At 36.3% G+C, this 25156-nt stretch overlaps 1 protein-coding gene across 4 annotated transcripts in view; it reads right to left on the bottom strand.

Annotated features, from left to right (window-relative positions):
* NIPBL (NIPBL cohesin loading factor) overlaps positions 1–24708 on the bottom strand; it is a 191663-nt gene extending 166955 nt beyond the window's left edge. For all 4 annotated transcript variants that reach the window (XM_060009584.1, XM_060009583.1, XM_060009581.1 and 1 more), the window contains exon 1: positions 24388–24708. The gene's annotated coding sequence lies outside the window, so the exon portion shown is untranslated. The remainder of the gene's footprint in view (positions 1–24387) is intronic.
* Positions 24709–25156: the final 448 nt, after the last annotated feature.

Raw genomic sequence — 25156 nt, forward strand, 5'->3', positions numbered from 1 at the left:
ACTGACTTACCTATTATGATTTATTGTATAGTGATGTTTTAGCTATTGTCACTTGATAATATGCTTTAACATATGGTAAAGCATGTCTGTTTTCCCCTCCCTATTAACTCATAGTTTTCAAATTTTTCTTATTTATTTTTAGATAAATTACATAAATGTTATTTCAAGTTTCCACAACACCTCACTGAATTTTGATTGAAAATATATTAAACCAAAAAATGATTCAGAAATAGGTATCTTCAAAATATTTTCTCTATTTGCCTTTCTCAAAGTTTTAGTTTTCTTTATATGTCACATACATTCCTCATTAAGACTAATTTAGGAAAGAGAAAAAAAAGCACAAGGGAAACTGCCCTTTTCGTACATGAAAAACTAAATTTAAGAAAGTATTCCATAGTCAAGTCTAACCCTGATCTTATAAGCGAACTGTAGGCTTTTCTGCTCAATCACCCACTATTAAGTCTCATATCTTCAAATAAGAATCCTCCATTAGTGGATCTCCTTCAACCAGGAAAAGACTTCTATATCAGAATCAACACAGAAACGAGAAATGTATACCAAGAGAGGACCCTATTCCACGAAGGCACACTTTGTAGTAATACTATCTTTAAAGTTAGATTACTCAAATTCACTCCTTATTACCTCTTCCAACTGATTCCTGACAAACTACATATTTTTTATCTTGACTAATAATTTTAGGCAATTTATCCTTTATGCATTAAAAGTATGTTTAAAAAACTCAACTTGTTCCTTTTTTTTTTTTTCTTGGCCACACCATGTGTCTTGCAGGATCTTAGTTCCCCAACCAGGGACTGAACCCAGGCCCCAGCAGTGAAAGCCCCGAGTCCTAACCACTTGGACCACCAGGGAATTCCCGACCTGTTCTTATTTTTGTTGCATTTTTGAACTTTTGCAATACTTAAATCCTTACTCTAATCCCATAGGGCACTGCGGTAGGAAGTCTCCAAGATGGCCCCCAATGATGCCATCGTCCCAGTACTTATGCCCTTGTGTAACCCCCCCTTGTCTTGAGTGTGGGCTAAACCTAGTGATTTGCTTCTAACAAATCAATAACAGAAAAAGTGACAACATGTCCTTCTGAGGTTACATTATAAACAGACTACTGCTTCTGCTAGGAGAACCCTCTCTTACTCTAAGGGAGGTCAGCTGCTGTATTGTGAGCTGCTCTACAGAGAGGTCCATACGACAAGGAACAGAAGTCTCCAGCCCATAACCAGTGAGGAACTTGAGTCCACCAAGAGCCAAGTGAGTAAGCTCGGAAGCAGATCCTCTGCTAGTCGAGTCTTGTGATGACGGCAGCCCCCAATGATGCCTTGACTGTAGGAGGAGTGTAGCTTTGGGAGACACCCAGAGTTTACATGGCACCCAGCTAAACCAGGAATTGGGAGATAATAAGTGTTTACTGTTTTAAGTTGTGCAATTTTGGAGTGACTTGTTATATAGCAATAGGTAACTAACATGGTTTTTGACAAAATTCCTAAGAATCATTTAATTTACAGTGTCCTAATAGTTTAATAAAATTCCTTTTGCAGAAACTAACATATAGCACTATCCTATTTATAAGCACTTCTATTCTTATTATCTCTACTGAACCTCATAAACAATTCCATGTGCAATGTGGTATGTGTAAGAACAAATGTAATTCTGACTTATGTCCTGTATTTAAGGATCCTAAAATTTAATCTAATATTAATCAAATTGTTAAATAACTTGTTCATTCCTAGATATTTGGCTTATCTATGAGCACATCTTTTATGAAGTTTTTTCCTCCTTTCTTAAATCTTTTTCCCCAAAGGGTAAGGATGTCAAAGAACTTCTTAGAAAGCCCTAGTAACAATCCTGAGATACTACAGTATCTCCTCAATTATTATTTCTGAAAGAAAGCAGTTTAGACGAATGATTTTTCTTAATCTAAAGTCACAAAGCAAATGACAGTAATTCAGACAGGACAGCATTGAAATAAAGTCCCTCAACATTCACCCACAAGTCTACTTTTAGCTTGTTTGTATGAAATCATTCAGCCCCAAACATTTAGTGAGCACCTAAAGTGCCCGAAACTATACTCATTGTTGAATTTAATTGTGATGAATAAGACACAGTCTACCACCACCCTTCTCCTGACCTATACGGATTCCCAGGATAGGGGAAGAAGATAATTACAATATGATATAATAGGTATTATAATAAAGGCTAAAGGGAAAAAAATGGGCAGATAAAGAATGGAACAACAAATCTTGCCTAAAAGAGACAAGAAGGGGTAACAGAAAAGATGGAATTAGTTGGAACTTGAAAAATGAACAGAAATGTGCCAGGTACACTGCCAGATACAGGGAAAATCGTAGTCTAAAGAAAAAGAACAAGTATGCAATGCAAATGAGATTCGTATGGATTCCATCCAGAAGACTCATGGCTAAGGCTAATGAACCATCCTCTCACAACCTCATTTATTCATTTTAAAAAACTAAGTATATACCATGCACCTGGTACTTGTGCAAAACTCAAATCCCGTCAGGTAATACAAACAAAGCAATAAACATGATATTAAGTTCTCGACCTCAGGGAACTTAGAGTCTAATTCAACTTAGGAGAGCATATTTTCATTTTAATTATGCCAACTCCGAATTGCTCATGAGATTTCCTTCCCTCTCTTATCCTTTGGGCAAGTCACATTCTTTGTAAGCATCAGTTTCCTAATATGTAAACTGGGGATAATATTATATGTATACTTCAAAGGATTGTAGTGAGAATTAAATAATGCAAGTAAAATATTCAAAACAGCGAGCTCAATAAATATTAGCCATTATTGCTTTTACTGTTATTATCCTCATTGCTAAGAATAAGGCAATTAAAGGTTTTAGTAAAGAATTCTTCTGTTTTCTAAATCCTTAAGGAACTGAAAAGGACACTTTTCTGTTTCACTCCTTCTAGGTTCTACAAAGTATAGGAAGCAATAATGTCATCAACCAAGGCACTAAGTACCCCTAGTCTGTCACAATGTCCCCCCAAAAGAGTACTAAAAATAACACTTAATCTATCCACAGACATAGTCTCTGATGATACAATCTGGGATTGATTCTATTAGTAGCAGGACTTTCAACTCTGTGTATAAGTGTACTTAAGAAGTAATACTGGACTTCCCTCGTGATGCAGTGGTTAAGAATCTACCTGCTAATGCAGGGGACACGGGTTTGAGCTCTGGTCTGGGAAGATCCCACATGCCGCGGAGCAACTAAGCCCATGCACCACAACTACTGAAGCCCGCGTGCCTAAAGCCCGTGCTGTGCAAAAAGAGAAGCCACTGCCATGAGAAGCCCATGCACCACAACCAAGAGTAGCCCCTGCTCACCACAACCAAGAGTAGCCCCTGCTCGCCGCAACTAGAGAAAGCCTGTGTGCAGCAACGAAGACCCAACATAGCCTAAATAAATAAATTTATTTTAAAAAAAAAAAGATTTCCTTAAAGAAAAAAATATTGAAACACTGTAAAGCAACTATACTCCAATAAAAAAAAAATTTTTTTAGGGCTTCCCTGGTGGCGCAGTGGTTGAGAGTCTGCCTGCCGATGCAGCGGACACGGGTTCATGCCCCGGTCCGGGAAGACCCCACATGCCGCGGAGAGGCTGGGCCTGTGAGCCATGGCCGCTGAGCCTACGCGTCCGGAACCTGTGCTCCGCAACGGAAGAGGCCACAACGGTGAGAGGCCCGCGTACCGCAAAAAAAAAAAAAAAAAATTTTTTTTTTAAAAGAAGTAATATTGAATAACAGACAGAAAACCTTAATAAATTCACTATGGGCCTAAAATCTAAAAAACTAAGAATTAAAAATAAGAAACTGATATACATTGGAAGGGATGTTCTGAACAGCATAAGAGACCTGCAGTAATTGATGAAAAAAGAGGAAAGGAAAAAAATAAACAAACTGAGGATTAAAATTGAAAAAGTTCACAAAATCAGGAGCCAAACATGTCTCTGACCCAAGATTTAGAAAGCAATCCTTTGGAAGGATTATCAGTTATTTTAAACCTATTTAAAAAGTCATTTTTAAAAGGGCACAACACCATCCAAAGTTTTGGATGATTTCTTTAAACTAAATTTCATTCTACAAAGTCCTATTGTTCAAAGCTCAACAAAACCAAACTCAAAACAAAGATGTGCACTGAATGTGGAATTCTGCAAGAAAGGTATAACAAAAAAGCAAATGATATAAAACTTCCACAGAGGCTCAATCAAAAAGAAATATAATACATATTAATTTTTAAGTACTTATAAGGTAACCACATTACACTTATTTTTTTTTACTCTGGTTAAGATCTAAGATAAAACAGAAGTTTTCAAAACAGAGAAAACTCAGAATTCTTTTACTCTTAACTTTGACCCATCATCTCTTTAAGCTAAACTTATCATCCTAAAATTATTCAAGGAACTCTCCCAGGACTTCCTCTTTTACTGAGTCTATTAGCTTCTGGACTCAAAGCCTGACTCCGTGAGTTTTAAGAGCCAACTTTCCAAAGTGAGGACACGAAAGAAATTTTTGAAACCACAAAAACTGAGTGATACAGCAACATTAAAAGAATGGGCAAACACTATATTTGATTTCCAAAAGCAAAGACCTGAGATTTTTCTGAAGTAAAATTAAAATCCAACTTTAAAATTCTGCTTTAAATCTTACTTAATAGTTATTTATAGTTTAAGGATCCAAGGAGTATTATGTATAACATTATCAACCTCAGTGTAGGCTCCTCAAAGGAACTGGAGAAGCAGTACTTGTATAGTAGTTAAGATTTCAAAACTAGGCTTTAGAATCAGAAAAACTTGTGTTCAAATTCTCCTTCCTCCTGTGTAAGCTGTATAACCTTGACTTCCTAAGCTTCAATTTCCTTACCTGGAAATGCAAATAATATCTACTCCAGAAGGTTTTTTCTAAGAGTGTTAAATATGACAATGAGTAATATATAGAAATTTTTTGATAAATGTTTGTTTAAAGAGGGGGAGGGAGAGCAGGAAGAACTACCCTACCCATCTTTATATGTATTACAACACTGAAAGGTTAGTGATAAGAACAGTATTAATGTTAATGGAAGCTAAAATTTATCTAATAAGAACAATTTTAAGGTACTTTTGCATTTGATTAATCCTTGTTGATCAACAGAACACATCATAAGCTAACTAGAGTATACCTCTTCATTTCTCTAATTGCCACTGATGATGAACATCTTTTTATATACGTACTTGCCACTTTAGGTTGACTTCTGACTCAGGTTAAAAAAACAGAAGTTTGGGGCTTCCCTGGTGGCGCAGTGGTTGAGAGTCTGCCTGCGGATGCAGGGGACATGGGTTCGTGCCCTGGTCCAGGAAAATCCCACATGCCGCGGAGCAGCTGGGCCCGTGAGCCATGGCCGCTGAGCCTGCAATGTCCAGAGCCTGTGCTCCGCAACAGGAGAGGCCATAACAGTGAGAGGCCCACGTACCGCAAAATAAATAAATAAATAAATTTAAAAAGAAAACAGAAGTTTGAATTTGAGGAATAATAATGCACTATCACTGTTTCTCTTCTTTTGTTTCTAATCAGCAGATATATTTTTTATATCATTATACTGCTTGTATTAACAAAAGTCAACTTATTAATCTTGCCTCCTTGCCTCTCTTCTCTCTTACCTTCTTTTCCTCTTCCCTAATACTCTTACCCTCTTTGCCTAGTCATTCTTTTTATCCCCCCACCCCACATCCCGTATGGTTCAAGCTCTCCAGATGCACTAATGAAAATCACTTACTGACGAGTGGAAGACAAAGACTTTAGAAATTACTAACCAACAGAATTTATTCTGCATCCATATGTACACATCGTTATCATAAGCACTTATTTATTCCCGCAACAAACATTTGAGATAGCCCTTACTACAGGTAAAGCACACTGCTTTAAGTTCTAGATCACAATTCCTCAATTTTTAATCTTATGCTATAGCCAGATAGCACTAAATGAAAATTTTGACATAATGTGACCATAATTTTTCTTCTGAGCTATCTAATCTTACTTTCCATATATGTACAAGTTTGTCTGGTTTTTTTCCAGCCCACAAAGCAGCAGAATTGGACAACAGGAAAAATTCTGTCTTGTAACTACTGTTGGCATGTAGTGTCTGGAAGAACGGAGAACAGAATGAACCATACTGAACAAACGTAAATTGTCCCTAGAGAAAGGAGTATAAGTTAGAGCTAATAAAGGAGTTCAGCAAGGTTGCAAGATACAAGATCAATATATAAAAATCAATTGTACTTCCATACACTAGCAATGAACAATCTGAAAAATGAAGTTAAGAAAATAATACCATTTACAGTATCATCAAAAAGAATAAAATGCTTAGGAACACATTTAACAAAAGAAGTGCAACACTTGTACACTGTCCACAATACTAAAACAATCTGGAAGAAGAACAAAGTTGGAGGACTCATACTTCTCATTTTCAAACCTTACTACAAAGCTACAGTAATCAAAATAGCATGATATTGGCAAAAGGCGAGACACACAGATTGATGGATTAAATTGAGAGTCCAGAAATAAACTCTTATATTTACATTAATTTTTGGCAAGGGTGCCAAGACCATTCAATGGGAAAAGAACAGTCTTTTCAACATATTGTAATGGCACAACTGGATAGTCACATGTAGAAGAATGAAGTTGGATCCCTACCTCATACCATATGCAAAAAATTAACTCAAAATGGATCAGACTTAAAGAGCTCAAACTAAATATAGGTGTAAATCTTCATGATCTTGGATTAGGCAATGGTTTCTTAAACATGGTATCAAAAGCACAAGCAACCAAAGGAATAAAACAGATAAATCAGACATCAACAAAATGAAAAGCTTTTGCACTTCAAAGGATACTATCAAGAAAGTAAAGTGAAAAGATAATCCACAGAATCGGAGAAAATATTTGCAAATCATACATCTGATAAGGGACACATATCCGGAATATATTAAAATTTTAATAATTTAAGAATAAAAAGATAGATAATACAACTTAAAAATGGGCAAACGATTAGAATAAACATTTCTCCAGAGATAAATGACCAATAAGCACATGAAAAGATGCCCAAAATAAAATCATAGCCACAGTGAGATACCACTGCACACCCACTAGGATGGCTATACTCAAACAGACAATAGCAAGTATTAGAGATGATGCTGAGAAAGTGTAAACCTCAGTGTTAATGGAAATGTAAAAACCCTGTAGCTTCTTTGGAAAACAGTCTAGCAGTTCCTCAAAGAGTTAAACATACAGTTAGCATATGACCAAGAAATTCCATTCCTATGTATCTGCTCAGGGGAACTGAAAACACAGAAGAGGCTTTATTCATAATAGCCAAAAGGTGAAAACAACCCGAATGTCCATCAACTGACAAAAGGTTAAGTAAAATGTGGTATACCCACACAATAGAATATTATTTGGCCATAAAAAGCAGTTAACTACTCATGCATGCTACAATATGGATGACCAAGTGAAAGCAGCCAGGTACAAAAAAGCCACATTGTATGATTTCACTTATATGAATAAGGAAATCCATAGCAACAGAAGGTAGATAGTGGTTGCCGCGGGCTGCGGGAAGAATGGAGTGTGACTGCTAATGGGTATGGGGTTTCTTTTCAGGGGAATGAAAATGTTCTGGAACTAGACAGTGATGATGGTTGTACAACTTTGTGAATATACTAAAAACCACTGAACTTTTACCACTGTACACTTTAAAAGAGTGAATTTTATGGTTTTTAAGAATGTGAAATAGTTTCCAAACCTTTTCAAACTAGTTCAGATGAGCCACTTAATCAGCGAACGCTTGCTAAAAGCCTGCTCCAGGCAAGACACTTTATAAGGTACCACAGGCAGATCCTGCCCTCAAAGAGTTTATAATCTGACTGATAATATAAATAACGTGAAAATGAAACAAAATAAGCCATAGCTTGATATACAATATGAAAATGTGATGAGTCAGCATATAACTTAAATTACTAACTCCTACACTCAGGTATGTATTAGAAAAGGAAGAGATCACATGAATTGGGGCAAGAGCAAAGAGAGAAAATGTAAGCTTGGGGGAAAAAAAAAAAAAAACCCACAAAAACCCCAGGTGACTCTAATATGCTACCTACCTCCATTACTACCCAAAACCCCTAAGATCTTCATAGAAAGAAGGTAGGATTTGGATAGATGGAGAGAAAAGGAGGTAAATGTTTTGACTAAAAGGTGTGAAGCTGGAAAATACAAAATGAGCTAACAAAATATAGTGGATATATTTGTATATATATGTATATTGCCATACACAGCAGTATAGTACAATACCTTTAGAGGCATAATTAACTTTAGATAACAGAATGAGTTAAATGAAGTTCCTTGTATAAGTAGAGTTATTATTTGGGATACTTCACTTGATTTGGGGTATATAGCCAAGTTGTGTTGTGAAGGAGTACTTATCACATTTCAATACCAGATGAACTTGAGTTGATTTGATAACTTTCTGTTTCTTATCCAATACCTTCCTAATAATAATTTATTATGTCAAAAACTAGCAGACTTTTATTTAAAAATATACTTGACAAGTATGTTTTTCATCAAATCACCAATTAGAAAGGTAGCTGTCAACAAATAAAAAGAATAAATATGGGCTTCCCTGGTGGTGCAGTGGTTGAGAGTCCGCCTGCCGATGCGGGGGACACGGGTTTGGGAAGAATAAATATTTGCTGAGGACTTATTGTAAGTGCACAGCACGGTTCCAAGCATTTTACACATCACTTTGTAAAAGTGTATATCCAACATATATAAAATAAGGCACTTTGACTTTTAAGTAAACTTTCTAAACATAAGCCACCCTTACGAAGAGATCAGTCAGTTCATCATTTTTTATTTTATTCTAAGTACTGTTGCTAACTTGTATTTGAGGGTTTTTTTTGCATTACGCGGGCCTCTCACTGCCGTGGCCTCTCCCGTTGCGGAGCACAGGCTCCGGACGCGCAGGCTCAGCGGCCATGGCTCACGGGCCCAGCTGCTCCGCGGAATGTGGGATCCTCCCGGACCGGGGCACGAACCCATGTCCCCTGCATCGGCAGGCGGACTCCCAACCACTGCGTCACCAGGGAAGCCCTGTATTTGAGTTTTTAACTTCAATTTTTCTCACTAATTCTTTTGCCAAATTCATTTGTAGTATCTGCTACTCTTCTTTCCTTGATTCTACTACAATCTCTCTCGTATCCAGAAACTCCACTCCATTCTACCTCTATTTTTAATTTTAAGGCATTAATAACTCTGCTCACCATGGTTCTTTGCTCCTTTATGCCTCGCAGATGATATTTTTATAGAATAGAAAAAATAAAATAGAAATAGAAAAAATAAATAAAATAGAGGCATCTCTTAGGCACCCATGTAAACTTTGAGAGGGAGGCTGAAAAAAATTCCTAGCATCAAATGCCTAGAATTCATTGCTGAGAGCACAATAGTTATTCAATTAATTCTTGTGGAATGATTACTAAGGAACTAGCTAATAGAGAAACTTATAAAATTTACCTTACATCTCCATAAAAGGGTTATAATTTGAAAAAGTTCCCTAGGTGATTCTGACACGCCAACTCTCTAATCCAAAAAAAAAACAAAAAACAAGAAGTACATTTACTTAAATGTACTTAAATACTAGGAAAGCACTCATTTTCATTTTGATATTGACCTGGTAAATTATTTTTGACAAATCAGTTTGATTCCTTCATAATTATTCCTGCATATAATACTTTTGAAAAGCTACTGCTTTTCATTTTTTATTTAATTATTCTAAAAGCAGGCCTTAAATTATATCTGTAAAGACAATCCCCTCATGAGCAAAGCAACATAGTTCTCACTAAAGATCTCATAATATGTATGCATTTAGTATAAAACCAACTAAAGAAGCAGTCTTCAGATTATGTTGGATAGACAAATACACCAGGAAGGCCCTAAGAACAGCCTTATACAATAGAAAATAGTCATACAAGAACATTCATTTTGTTATCCTAAGTTCATAGTAATAGTCAGTACACTGGAAAACAAAGCCATAAGAAGAAATGGTATTATTATCTTCTGGTAATTTAAACCAAGTAAGATTTGTTTTTTAAATACTACTTTTAACCCTGATTTAAGACTGTTTGGAGAGATCTTCTAGGTCAGCCTTGAAAGAAATTTTCAAATGACTATTAGTATCTACAACAATTTGACCAAGTCACTAAATTTTTTAATATCCATTCCATCCAAAATGTGAAAAGTGATACAGTGTTTGGTAGACTGTATTCCTACTAACCAGCCAAAAGTTATTCATTTTATGTTGGCTTCAAAAGCTATATGCTAGTGGGCTTCCCTGGTGACGCAGCGGTTGAGAGTCCGCCTGCTGATGCAGGGGACACGGGTTCATGCCCCGGTCCGGGAAGATCCCACATGCCGCGGAGCGGCTGGGGCTGTGAGCCATGGCTGCTGAGCCTGCGTGTCCGGAGCCTGTGCTCCGCAACGGGAGAGGCCACAACAGAGACAGGCCCGCGTACCACAAAAAAAAAAAAAAAAAAAGCTATATGCTAGTAAGTCAGAAAGAGAAAAACAAATACCGTATGCTAACACACATATATGGAATCTAAAAAAAAAAAAAGGTCATGAAGAACCTTGGGGCAGGATGGGAATAAAGATGCAGACCTACTAGACAATGGACTTAAGGGCATGGGGAGGGGGAAGGGTAAGCTGGGATGAAGTGAGAGAGTGGCATGGACATGTATACACTACCAAATGTAAAACCGATAGCTAGTGGGATGCAGGCGCATAGCACAGGGAGATCAGCTTGGTGCTTTGTGACCACCTAGAGGGGTGGGAGGGAGGGAGACGCAAGAGGGAAGAGATATGGGGATATATGTATATGTATAGCTGATTCACTTTGTTATAAAGCAGAAACTAACACACCATTGTAAAGCAATTATACTCCAATAAAGATGTTAAAAAATAAATTAAATAAATAAATAAAAGCTATATGCTAATTCTAATTTGTATATCTATACGAGAACTATAATAATAAATTGAATATTGCCTTGGATAGTCTCAGTTAAGGTAATAAAAGAAATTCTAGGATATCAACATGGTTTTAAACTTAAATTTTACATATCCTTTTTAAAAGTCTACATAGATTTAGAAATGTCCTCATAAAAATAATTCTCTAATAGACTAATTCATAATTATGACTTTGCCAAAGAAAAGCCTAATGTCTTCTCAGCTCTGAAGTATTGAGACTCTCATATCTACCACAAACCTGAATGTCCCACTGACATGCCTAAAACTGTAATATCATCTCCTTCCCTTCCTCTACAACCCCATCTTCCAACTCTTATAAACTTCTCCTCTTATATTCCTGATCTTTAGTGAATGGAACTTTCATACTTCAAGGCCCAGAAACAAGGAACTTGAGAATCAATCCTCAACTCAGAAGCCAATGCAGAATTCTTAAAGGCATATACATTCCTTCATAATCTGGACCCTGCCCCTCTCTGTAGCTTCAAATCTTTCTGGCACGCTCCTTTTCCAGCCCTATGCTCCAATAATCAAAGCATCTGCAGTTTCCAAAATCAAACTGTTGCCCCAGACTCCCAAGTCTAATTAATGGCCTTCTAAACTTAGTTTATACATCATCTCTAGCCTAAATTAGGTGATCCCCCTCAGTGTTCCTACTGTATCCTCTTTGTTAATCTTGATATTGTAACAAAATCTTTATCTATTATTAGACTGTAAGATCCTTGAAGGCAAGAGTGAAATATTTTATTTCACCACTTGTAATGCCTTATAGTTCCTGAGATAGAGGAAACACTTGATGTTTGATGAACAAAAGAATGAATATGAGATCAAAGCCAAGTCCACATCACACTAGATGTTTCATATCTCAAAAATTAAGTCTAAGTAATAGGACCTACCAAAAAACTGATTTTTCTTTTTCATACGTTCCAATCTAAAATCTACCTACTACTTTTCTGCAGATAAAAGACTGATGATCCCTTAACTATAACTGTATCTCTAGGACCTACCTACTCTCTTCTTTCATTTATCTAAATTCCTTTTTTCCCCCTTTGCTTTGTGTTTTTATTAGTCCACAAAAATCCTAAAAGCTGAGAACTCCTTCAGTTTACAGCTGAAGAAATGGGCTTAATGACCGGTCTAAATGTCACTTGGCTAGTAGCTAGTTCAGACAAGATTCTATGCTAATTTCACTATATAATACCTCCAAATGATATACCCAGTTTGAAAAACCCATTATTTTTATTATGAAGTTCAAAAATATATTGAAAAGAGACCACAGCCACAACAGTGGAGGAGATGAGCATTTAAATGACCTAACAATAATCTTAATAGGAAAGGTGCATCATATGAAAGAAATGAATTCACTGAATGAATTAAGACGTGAATGAAAATAAAGATTATGGAAGGGTAAAACTATTTTTGGAAATACATATTAGGCGCCACAGAAAGGTTCAAACCTTTTGGCCTAACTACCACTAACGGAATTCTACTCTAAATGAATAAAGTCCCCAAAGGGGGAAAAAAACTGTACATATAAAGATGTTCCACTGCCTCATTTTCGTACAGAAAGAAGTGACAGCAAGTAAAATGTCCAAAGTAGAATACTAAGAAAATTACGGTTCATCCACTGACAGAATGTTGGGTAACATTTTAAATATTTATGAACACTATATAAAAAATTAGGAATATCTTTATGATAAAACCTTAAGAGAAAACAGGACTAGGTACATATATTTATACCGTAAATACATATTTAACCATAATTATATTCTACAAATATTTTTATTAAAAACATAGTAGGGAAAAACATAAAATATGAGATTATATTTTTTTTCCTATTTTCCAAATAGCATGTAGTTTTTTTCCATACTGCTTCTATAATTAAAGGAAAAAAGAGAGGGAAAAGCTTTCGCTTTGAGATTCTTAAAATTTTTTAAGCTCTAAATCCCACAATTTAGCCTTACCTATCATACCAGCACACTATAAGTAGTTTTGGTTCCCAAGAAAACTAAGGGAATGGAGAATGGCTGAAGTATGAAATTTTTATAAAGAACATTAAAATTTTGGTGGCTGTCGTCTAGTTGAAAACAGAATCACTAAAACCATATGATAATTAGCATAGGTGGCAACATGGCTCAAGATCGAGGTAGCATAGTAACAAGCATGTTGTAATCTCTAAGTCGTTTTAAATTCTAGTGTTTAGGCCCCCTCATCTCAATACTGAGGACAATGGCACTTTGACATAAGCTAAAAACCATGAATAATTGGAAACGACTGAAGAACTATAATATCTCTCCCTTTCCCACCAACACCTCCCATGTCCTAATATGCATATCTGGATTATGCAGGTCATTTTATCCCTGAGCCTATTACATCGTCCCTTACCACTGAAGATGGAAGTCCAGAGCTAATACTTGAAATCAGAAGCAGAACTGGAGTGGGAATAAAAGAATAGAAAGAATTCAAAAACACTTCTGTACATAGATCTTCCTCTTATCCAGCTAAACAAACCTAATTATCCAAATACAAGTAGTTAAATTACACAATTCTTTGCTTTAAAGGCTGTCCTACCTTTTACGGGCTCAGTGTTCTCTTTCCTCTATCAAATTTGCTTAATATTTAGCAAGCCCCACCTATCTGCTGTCACTCCAATCAGTCCTATATCTCAAAACTAAAATATAATTCAAATTCATGTATTCAACAATTGTTCGTTGAATGCTTACTATGTGCAAGCCACCACAACTCAATAACTAGGCAAGGTTCTTGGTCAGTCTTTGTAAACAGCCTTTGGATTGATCCCATTTTCTCAAAAACATGGCAATTAGCACTAGAACAAAATACAGCACCTATTATTTCTTTAGTTATAAATTCTAGATACAGTGAGGAAAATGTTTACTTCATTATTCAAGGTAGCATCACATTTTAAGATGCCCTTCACAAGAGATACTTAGGGTTATTTAAATCAGTGACTCTAAGCATACCCTTCTGTTCAAACTGGGGAATAAGGAGATAACTTCTTATTCTAAGGAAGAAACATTGCAAGGTTATACAAAACCATGAGCAACAACCTCCTAACTCACAAACATGTAATACAGCTACAGTATATGTGACTCTTGCCATTAAAAATGTTTGCATGCCTAGCAACTGAACAGTATCATATCCCCACTGCATTTGCTTCTTTAGTTTTGTTACCTGCAATAAAAATGAAAATGTTATACAAGTAAACTTGCTTCCACAGTACAGGAAAGTCAATTAAAAGCCTTCCTTTGCTCCTACATTCTCATTTTCTTCTCAATTCAGACTCTGCCCCTGAACACATAAACATGCAGCATTTAAATGAACGTACACATCCATGAAATGTAGTGCTCTAAAAGTAAGGTATGGAAAGAAGACTGAGTTCAAACTGTTCTACTTGATACACTGGGTTCTAACGTAAGAAGTTCTGGATTTTAGATATGGAAATGGGTACAGAAAACATTGACATTTAAGCTATAAAACATGAAAGGTACTGAAAGTTACACCGTAATTTTAAATTATCAGAGCCCAAGCATATGAGCAAAAAGTATCCTAACACTAAATACATCTTTCACAATTACCTCTAAATCTTTCCTAAAATGCTACAAATTATTCCATCCAACAAGCTGCACGTACACGCCCACTCTCAGAATCAAACTGTAAAGGAGGGATGGATTCAAGTGATATTCAGGGACGTGCTATGAATGGGTGAACAACTGGGTAAACAACTTGTTTGGAGATACACTAAAGAAGAAGGGTCAAGCATTATCACCAAGTTTCTAGTTTAGGCAACTTGAGTTAATGATGGGAACATTAACCTACTTCACATAGTTCTAAGAATACTTTTTCTTTTTGAGTGGGAGGGGATAAGGTTAGGGAAGAACTGACACATGAGTTCAGACTTCTACACTACTTTTGAATTTATAGTATTTATGGGACATCAGGAGGTGCCTGGTAAGACAGCTGGATATGTCTCAGAAGAAAATTATATTCTGGAGAGAGATATGTGAGTCATCAGCATGTAAAATAAGTCAAATGAATAGATTAAATCAATAGGAAGAGAGAACAGAATGAAGGTTGAAGAACCACCTTGGGAATACCAATATTTAAGGAGTGCGCAGAGATGGAAGAGCTAGCAAAGAGTCTACAAATAAGACTGATATCCTTGCACCCAAGAGAGAAAGTGGTTTCAAAAAGGGAGGAGGGAGGGGGAACAAAATAGGTGGTCAAACAAAATAACTCTTTTTCATCATTATCTGCCCCAACTTTCAGGAAATAGCACTACTTCTCTAACTTTAAGGATTAGAGGAGAAGCGATGACTGTTCTTCACTATAACCTATGCTCTATTTTTAGTATAAACAGCAGTTTTATACTAAAGTGTAAACTCAATTTCTGGATAAGTTATCACTGCACCATTGTTCCAGTTTCTATGTGCTGTATGTTCAAAATACACGATGCTACCTATTTTAATTATGATGAAAAAGAGGGCAATGTCTATTTTACCTACTTGGTAGAGCAGCTAACCTAACAGAATTGACTAGTATAAATGCACGCCACTCAACAGTAATGTAAATTACAAGATTTTTGGAGTTGAGGGGTAAACATGGGCAAGTAAAATTATGTCCAATAATAAAGCAGCTGCAAAATCTGAGACAAATATCTAAAACTATTCAAAGTATTTTTTGACAGGGTAGTACCAAAGTTAAAGAGTATATCAAATTCAATTTCAAAATTCAGATACCAACAAACTACTAATACAGGCAACAACATGGATGGATCTCAAAAGCCTTATGCTAAGTGAAAGAAACCAGACCCAGAAGCCTATATAAGTATGATTCCATTTACGTGACATTCTAGAAAATACACAACTACAGGGACAGAAATTAGATCTGGCTGCCAGGGGCTAGACTAGGGGTAGGAAACTGATTACAAAAGGATATAAGGGAACTTTGGGGGGTGATGGAAATATTATATGTCTTGATTAAGGCAGCAGTTGCAAGATAATGTTTGTCAAAACTCATCAAACTGTACAACGGCAATAGTGAATTTTATAGTGTAAATTATACCTCAATAAGTCTTACTTAAAAAAAATTCAGTCACCATATCACTATTATATTTAAACAGCATTTTTAATGTGCTGTAATATATTTCTAATTATCTAAATTGTTATTATATATAATACTTAAATTAGCAAAGAAAACAAAAACTACAATAAACCAATCTTAAGCTTAAAACAAAGTATTTAGATACTTTCCCTCTTACAATAAATCCCAGTATCTTACTCTCAATTCTACTGCCCAAGGGAGCAAAACAAAAGCTCCTTCCTATGCTTTACAATCTTAACAGCTAAAAAAATAACTGTTTTAAGTTTTTCTTTGATTCTTTTAATACATAAGTTATGTGATGTATGTACTGATTGGGATATATGTAAATACTATCATATAGTTTAATTCTAATTAATCAGTTCAACAAAAATGTAGTGAATACCTCTAGCACAGGACAAGCACTGCGATGGTGTTACAGACATAAACATGAAAATGTCTCCTTGCTCTCATAGAGCTGGTGGTTTAGTATGTCTGAAAAACATAGGAACAAATTATTTTATCAAGAGGTATAAGCAATAAACTGACAAATGCTATGAAATTAAATGGCCAGGGAAACTTAAACAAAAAAGGCCATGCCTTCTCTTTCTCCTTAAAAAAAAATTTCTGGTCCTTGAGCTGACGTTTTGAGAAGTAACACACCTCCAGAACAAAGTAAGAATGCTACCCTAGTATATATTTTCACAGTTAGTGTCAATGCTTTTTCACCAGCAATATTTTGAACTTATGAAGATCTCAGAATCTGAGGCCTTTTAAACTGCTCTAGGTTTCATTAACATTAAAAATATCACCTATATTCACCAAGCTGTGTAAAAATTTGCTTAGGGGGGGAGATAAAGATTGCACACTGACAGAGAGAGAAAGAGATACATAAGAAAAGGGAAACAGAATATTAGTAGAGTTAAATAAAAAGCATACTGCATATATGTCTTTCAGGATAACCTGGAGTAGGTTACAGCATGAATACTGGATTCTTAATTCTTTTCTCAAAGGGAAAAAAATGATAGCAGTAGCTTTTAGGCCATTACATTTCAACTTTCAACCTTAAGAGTTTTCTGAGACATAGGCAGAACCCTGGGAAAAAGATTATGTTATGTGCAACAATTTTTTAAGAACAGTACTTTTTTTTAATGGGAGTTAGGGCCAATATATACCCATGTAAAATTTCAATTTGGTCATTACCAAAGAAAAACTAAATTATGTATAGCCTATACTCAGATCATCAATTTCTTTACGTAGAAACTGGCAATCCTATCAGACAAAGAGAACTAAAAGCAGATTTTAAAATCCTGAAAGGGTTAAAATAGATAAGCAACAAGGATATACAGGATAGCACAGGGAATTATACCCATTATCTTATAATAACCTATAATGGAATATAATCTGCAAAAATACTGAATCAATATGGTGTACACCTAAAACTAATACAATATTGTAAATCAACTATACTTCAATTAAAAAAAAAACCAAATAAAATAAAACATAGCAAATATAGGAAAAAACCAAGCAAAACAACAAATAAAATAAAATCCCAAACGGGTTGCCAAGTAGCAGTGTTGAGAAAACTGAATGTTGAAAAAACTCCTATTTCCTTACTAGGACTAATTTCAAGGACTTGTTTGTTTGTAAATAAAGAAATTAAATATACCATCATAAATATTAATATTTTTACAGTAAACTATAGTTTGAATTTTAATAATTCATTAGTGTTTCAAGCACTGTTAGTTTTTAACGTATCTAGAATCAATGACTATTTTTAAAAAACAGTACTTATGAAGTACACATGCATTTTATTGGCACAAGACTAAAGAATTGAGAGTATAAGTGACCCAAATGTGTTCATTCTAACGAAAAGGAATCCAGTATTTCAAAATTATGTCACAGCTTCTGAATTTCTCAGGAGAGGTAAAAGTATACAAAATTATTTAAATAAATAAATTAATCAATGTTGCTAATTCCATGTTTTTCCATCCTGTTAAAGTTTTTCCTTTCTGCCAAAAGGCAAATACATACAAAAGAAAATTTTTAAGAGTTTTGCTATATCATGTTAAATGTTACACAAACGTAAGATGGCAAAAAAATTTACCTACATTAATTATGTTAAAAATTTAGTGTATTCTTGAGAATATTTTTTAATGCTTAATGTTTTTATAAAAAATAATTCAAGAATCACAATATTATGAAAATAAAGTGGCTTTTCCACACTTTCAAAAAATACAGCATGCATTATATTTAACATCAATATTCTATTTAAATGCACATCTGTACATAGGAACATTTTGTATAGTGTAAAGTTAACAAGGTGTATTTTAAAAGACTGTAATCAGATAATGTATCAGCTATAACTGACCAAAAAACTTTAGAATTCCTCTTTTTAAGCCATAGGATAGCTTTATAAGCCACACAAGAAAAACAAGTCTCACTACTTTATAATCAAGCCTACTCTTTTTATCAAAAAAAAAAAAAAACAAACAAAAGTATTATAAATCTTGAAGAGACAGAGTGGCAGAATGGAAAGAATAGAAGTTTTAGAATTAGACATATTTGAGTTGGGATCCTATCTCTAACACCTGCTAGAATTGCCACCTTGGACAGGTTATTAAACATGATGAGCTTCAACTTCCTTGTCTGTAAAACAAAAACATTATCACTAACCTCATTGGATAGTTGGGAGGTAATCACGATAAACAGTGTAGTGGTTAAGGGTGGTGGGTGAAGCATCAACTCCAGAGTCCTTTCTCCACTTTCTTCCACTTGTTAGCTGTATGACCTTAGTCACTTAATCATTCTATATCTCAGTTTTCTCTAATATCTTAGAGTAATAAATATAACCAAACTCATACTATACCTTGAAGAATTGAGAAAATACATATAAAGCTCCTGGCACAGTTTTTGGCACATGGGAATCACTCAATAATATTACATATTACAAATGTAAGGCACTCAACACAATGCCTGACACAAAAAAGATCTTAAATCTTAGCTTTCCTAAGTTCTAAATTACTTTTTTACTGTCTCTAAAATTTAAATTCACCCCTGAAGATAAACGTATGCCATTAAGAATGAGAAAAAAATACTAGCTCGAGGTCTATAAAGGTATTCACTAAAAGAATCCCCATAAGAGTGTATGTAATGGCAACAGCTCTGGAATAAGTGCACAACTTCCCAAGCTGAGAACGTCAAAACAATCCACATTCTTTGGCTATATAAATACTGGAATTTTTAAAAAGTACCAGTCATACTAATTTATAGATTCATCTACTACAATACAAATTGGTCATATACATTTCTATGAATAAAATCACTCTAAAGCTCAATTTTCCCTTTCTAAAAAGATGCTCTGACAGTTTCAACTCAATATAAAAAACTTAAAAGAAGTAAAAAATTCAGATTAACAAACTCAAAATTACAATGTAAGACAGTAAAGATGTGCTGACTTCAAAATTATTGAAATTATTATTAATATATATAGCATATATAGTCTAGATTCTATTTTAGTTCTTTGCCTAAAGTACATAATTTCCTTGACTACATGACTTTTAAGTATTGATTCAACTGAGCAACTAAAGGATAATAATTAAGAATTTACTAAAACCAGAAATGTGGAATCCTAAGTCCTTAAAAACAAATATAAGTCAGACTGATCATACTAATAAGACAATAGACAGTTTTCTGACATTTTCAGCCTCAGTTTCTTCACCTGTAAATTGTGGATGATAATTGTTTCTATTTCAGGAGCCTGTTAGAAGAATTAAATGAGGTAATATTGGGGGGGCATACACACGTTAACACAATTCCTGGCAAATAATAACCCCTCAAAATCTTACCTAGCTGGCAATGCTGTATCAAGAAATGATCTCTCCTAGTAATATCACTTTGGGAATAGAAAGAAACCTGCCTTAAAACATAATGCAATCTGACAAAACTCAATTCATTAAAACTGACTGCAGACTTGGTGTTTAAAATCGCATTTAAATCAATTAGAAACACTAAAATTCCACTCTAGTAGTTAAAAAACAGAATAAGAATAAAACTTTAAGGAGTCATTATTTACTACACATACAGTTAATTCACTTACACTCCTGAAGAGGGACATATGTAAATAAACTTAATCACCTGAACACCAAATATATACACACAAGGTCAAGATTTCTAATGTAAAAGTACTATTTTCATACCAGGAAAATACAACCAAAAGACAAGTATCATATCTCTCTATGGAGATGAGAAAAGCACCTTGGACTCAGATAATTGAAAAAAATCACAAATGGTATCAGTGTCAGCACTGAGCAATACCTAGCTTCATGACCAAAGCTCACAGGTTTCTTACAGCAACATAATCTAATAAGAAACTACTAAGAGTCAGAGAATACCTAATCTCCCACTGAGTCACTACATGAATCTCTACAAATCATGTGGCCTCTGAGTTTTTCATCAAAAAATGGAAATCACGCTGGTCATTTACCTTGCAGGGAAATGAGAATATTTATGAATGAACTCAGGTCACCCTGAAAAAGGACTGACTTAAAAATACAGAGAATAATTATTGACATCTGCTAAAAATAGAAAAAAACTTTGTTCAAAAAGTATATTTTTAAATGATTTGTAAAAGCTACATAAGACCATACATTACCACCAAAGCCAACCTAGTATGCTCAGGATATTAAAGATGTCAACTAAACACTTAATTACCAGGCTTCTATAAAGTTCCTAGTCAGTAATTTCCTACTCGTTTTATGGCAAATAAATGTGATAAACGGAATTGAAGTTACATTTCTATGAAAAGAATTTTTATTTACCTCAGTCTTCCCAGTCACTTTATATAAAACTGAAATCTTACATTATTTAAAAAATTTCAGAATTACTTACAAATTATGCTTTTCCTAATAAGCAACAGAGTGCGGAAAGTTAAATGAAACTGTGTAAAACACAAACTCTTTAGTTTTTATTTACTCTTTATTATTAATTTTTACACCTTATTTTGGGAGAGTAAAAATACCATAGAAGAGTATGTCAAAATATAACACAGATGGGTTCAAATGTTTCTATAGCAGTCTGATGATGAATTGGTACCAAAAAATTAAATATGAAATTAGTTTAGGAAGCCATAGAAAATACATGTTTGAGTTGGGTAGCCTGGCTCCAAATAAAGAAAACTTCATGTTTGAATTGGTACAGCTTTGCTCATAATATTTTTGAAATTTAATAATGATCATTATGCAGAAAACCAAAACTAGGCTTACTACCATACTGAAAACTTTCACTTTTCATCCCCAAAGAGAATCTGAAATAGTCTTTCTTCGAAGATAACTCTTTTCTTCTTAAAGGTGGACGGTATTAATAATGATCCATAGCACAGGTTCAAAAGGCTTTCGAATAACTTTAGTAAACAAATTTGTTGAATGGCTTTCAAAAGGAAGCATCCAATATACTCATCTCAAAACACTAGAGTAATTATTTACTATTCAACTTTAATTTGATTTACTAGACTTTCATGATATACTTTAAAACTACTTTCTTTTCAAGTAATTATTATAAGTTACTGGTAACTCTGCAGACTCAAAAGAAACAATAAACCATACTGTTGAAATTTCTTCTAAGTATATTATGAAATATTTATCCTATAATATAACCAGCATTATAAGATTTCTGGAACACTTATAGTTGTTTCCTTTCGCTGAATTAAAAAAAAAAAAATGGAAATACAAGATTAGCCACTGGTGACTATCCCGACCAATACAGGGGAGGTAGAGCAGACTATTCCTAATCTCTAGGGAAACACAAATTATTCCTTCCAACTAAGTTATCAAAAATGTAAAGTTCAAGTTTAGGTTTTACTCAAGTTTCACAATGTCTCCTTTAAAAATAATCTATTTAATCGGTTTGGACTAAACAAAAAATATTTTCAATGTAATTTAAAGAAATATTTATGGTATCTGAACGAAAGCTATCACACAACCTATATTATTTACAGATTACTAAATATGTAGAATTAGGAAAATAGGGTCTGATAAGAACTAATTCACTTTAATTCCAAGTCACAATAAAAAATCAGTCACATAAATAGATATCTAATATACTGATTTAAACATCTGTGTAAGAAAGCTCCCTTTAACTATATAAAACGCTAAAGATAAGTTGTTCCTGCTGATGAAAACTAAGCAAGCAGAACTCCTCTTTCCATTACCTTTAGTAGAAGTATGTTCATCCCTTGACATAGGTCTCAGTATTTTAAGTTGTAAAGACAATCGCAGGTTCATATAAGGGCCTTTTAAACATTTACATTGAAGCCCTTACCCCGCCTCCCACCCCCAAATCCTCCGCTTAAGAAGTGAACTGTTCCTACCTTCTGTATTCTCCCCCCCCTTCCCCAGCCCCCATTAGCGTGCCCCCCACCCAGTGTAGGCCTGAGGCCCTGTAGCAAACAGTGTCTAACAGGAGCAGGCAGCACAAAGACAGGAATGGGAGATTAGTGGGAGGGAGGGAGGCCGGGATTGGGGCTCAGCAGGAGCTTCAGGCTTTTTAAAATTCAAACTGCTCCCTGACCAATACAAATCACGGACACGCTACTGACTACTACACGGATTTATAGCATTAAAAACATGCCTCGTACGTGACAGCTATATTAACTTCACTCTTTTTAACATTTATCCATACGTTTGCAGGAAATGTGGAACAATTTATTTTAAGCAGAGGGCCAAACTCAAGAACAACCTTCAGAAAAGTTACTTCTACAATGACAATAATAATTCAATGAGACACAAAAAATTCGAACCAATGTTAACACCCACTAATAAAACAAGGGACTTTTTTGATCAGTGTTGCTTCATTTTAAGCAATGAAAGGTTTCCTTCAGTGACTATGAGACAAAGTATCAAAACAGTCTAACCCAGGTACATTTATTTTTCTGTGCAACTTGTATGGCTGAGGACTTTTAAACTGGTTTTTCCTTTATGCCAACCTACATTACCAACGCCTCCATAAGCAAGACCTAAACACTTAACTTATTTGTGAACTAGAATTTAAGATAGAACTGACCTTTTTCTCCAGCATTTACAGATACATTTGACCTATTAAAATGACACCTCTCTCATTACACAGTCAAACATCATGGGCACAAACAGCCAATGACAATCCTGGGACCTCAAGAAGATCTGCCCTGACATGAAAGGATGGCACCTTCTACATTTTTTTTTTAACCTCCCAGGGATTTTAAGCATAACTTAATTTCCATCCTTCTAAAGAAAATTGGTTGTACCTGTATCTCAGCACAATTCTCAGAACATTTAAAAAATCTTTTTTAAGCTTCTACACGTTTAGATCAGGAAGTACCTAAGTGTGTTATGTATAATCGTTTAAAACTGTCCTTATACAACGCACACAAATATAAAGTGGCAGGGTAAACCTGTCAAGTACTTTATACTTGTCTTTGAATAAAAAGTCCATGTGCAACACACTGTCAAACAGCAACATAAAAGCTCTTTGCGTGGGTGGGGGTCATATGCAGTTGTCTACCACACTACGGGTTCCTATATGAAATATTCATGTGGACGACTTAATTCTTTTTAAAAAGAAAATGAGTCTTTATTAACTTTCCAACGTCCAAACAAGTTTTACACAGGAAAAGAATTACCACTGGATCCGTGTCTGAGTATTTACATTTGTCTCACTAACTGAAACTACTTCCTCCCTTCATGGGGTCACAGGGGGAAGAAGGGGGGTTGTTTGTTTCACTGGGACGTTCCCCACTCCCGGACCAGGAAAGTTGTAAATATGGGGACGGTCAAGGCACATTTGCTGTTAGTTGTATTGTTTCCGCCTCCTCACTAGCTACGGCTCTTCTCCCGGGCAAGGCCTGTCACCGACCAGCAGTAGCTCCGCTCAGCCCGAAGCTCTCCTAATCCCCGAGCTCAAGTAGATTCCGCTGGCCCGCGGCCTGCACTCTCCGCCGGGCCTACGCCTCCCCGGCCGCCCGGCAGGAGCCCAGTCCCCGCCACCGGAGCCGGCCGGGAGAGGGTACCAAACCACCGCCACCCAGGGCGACTGCCACCAGAGAGGAGCGAACTCTAGACTCGCCCGTGGAGGAGACCTGGGGCCGCTAAGGAAACGGCGGGGAGGGGAGCGAGGAGGAGAGACGCTGAGGACCTGGCGCCGCCGCCGCCGCCGCCGAAATAAAGAGCAGGAATTTACCTGGGCGAATCGGCGTCTGAATCCAAGGGGAGGCCGAGGCCGCTGTGGCGAGAGACTATAATCCGGGCCGGGAGGGGGGGTGGCTACGGCTCCTCTTCCGTCTCCTCAGTGCGGGGAACATGTAGAGCCGGGGGGAGACCAGCCGAGAAGACAAATCGCTGCTTCTTCTTCCTCCTCCTCCTCCTTCTCCCACATAGAAACACTCACAAACACCCGACCGGGGGCCCGAGCTACCGGGGGGGCATCGCCGCCGGCCCGGGAACCAATCCTCCAGTCGGCGGGGGCGTCCCTCCCTGCGGCTTGGTGGTGTCGGGTGAGTCGGTACCGACGGAGGGAGGGGGGGGAGGGCGGGGGGGGAAGGAGCCCTGTGTGTGTGTCTCTCTCGTTTCGTCTCTCCCTCTCAGAACAAAATGCCGACCGGAAGTGCAGCTGCAGGAATGACTCCCTCCGCCGGCGCCAAACACTAACAACCACCCCCTCTTCCCCACTCCACTTCCGCCACCGCCGCGCCGCCGCCGCCACTTCGGTTCGCGTCTTCGGCTGCGCTGCACCGCACTGCCCGCTCCGCACCGCACCCGGGGCCGGGCGGCGGCCGGCAGCAAGGCGGCGGCGGCTCTCCTCTGCGCCTTTCTCCTCAGGGCGGCTGTGGATGTTGCCTTTTAGTGTCGATCCTGCGGAGCGGCGTTCTCGCTGCGGCACGGGCGGGCCGGGTCTTCCCGGTCTTTATTTTCCTGGAGGCCGACCGGAGCGGGGCCCGAGTTCGGTGGTG

This window comes from Delphinus delphis, chromosome 3 (genome assembly GCF_949987515.2).
Source record: "Delphinus delphis chromosome 3, mDelDel1.2, whole genome shotgun sequence".
NCBI classification, from domain to species: Eukaryota; Metazoa; Chordata; class Mammalia; order Artiodactyla; family Delphinidae; genus Delphinus; species Delphinus delphis.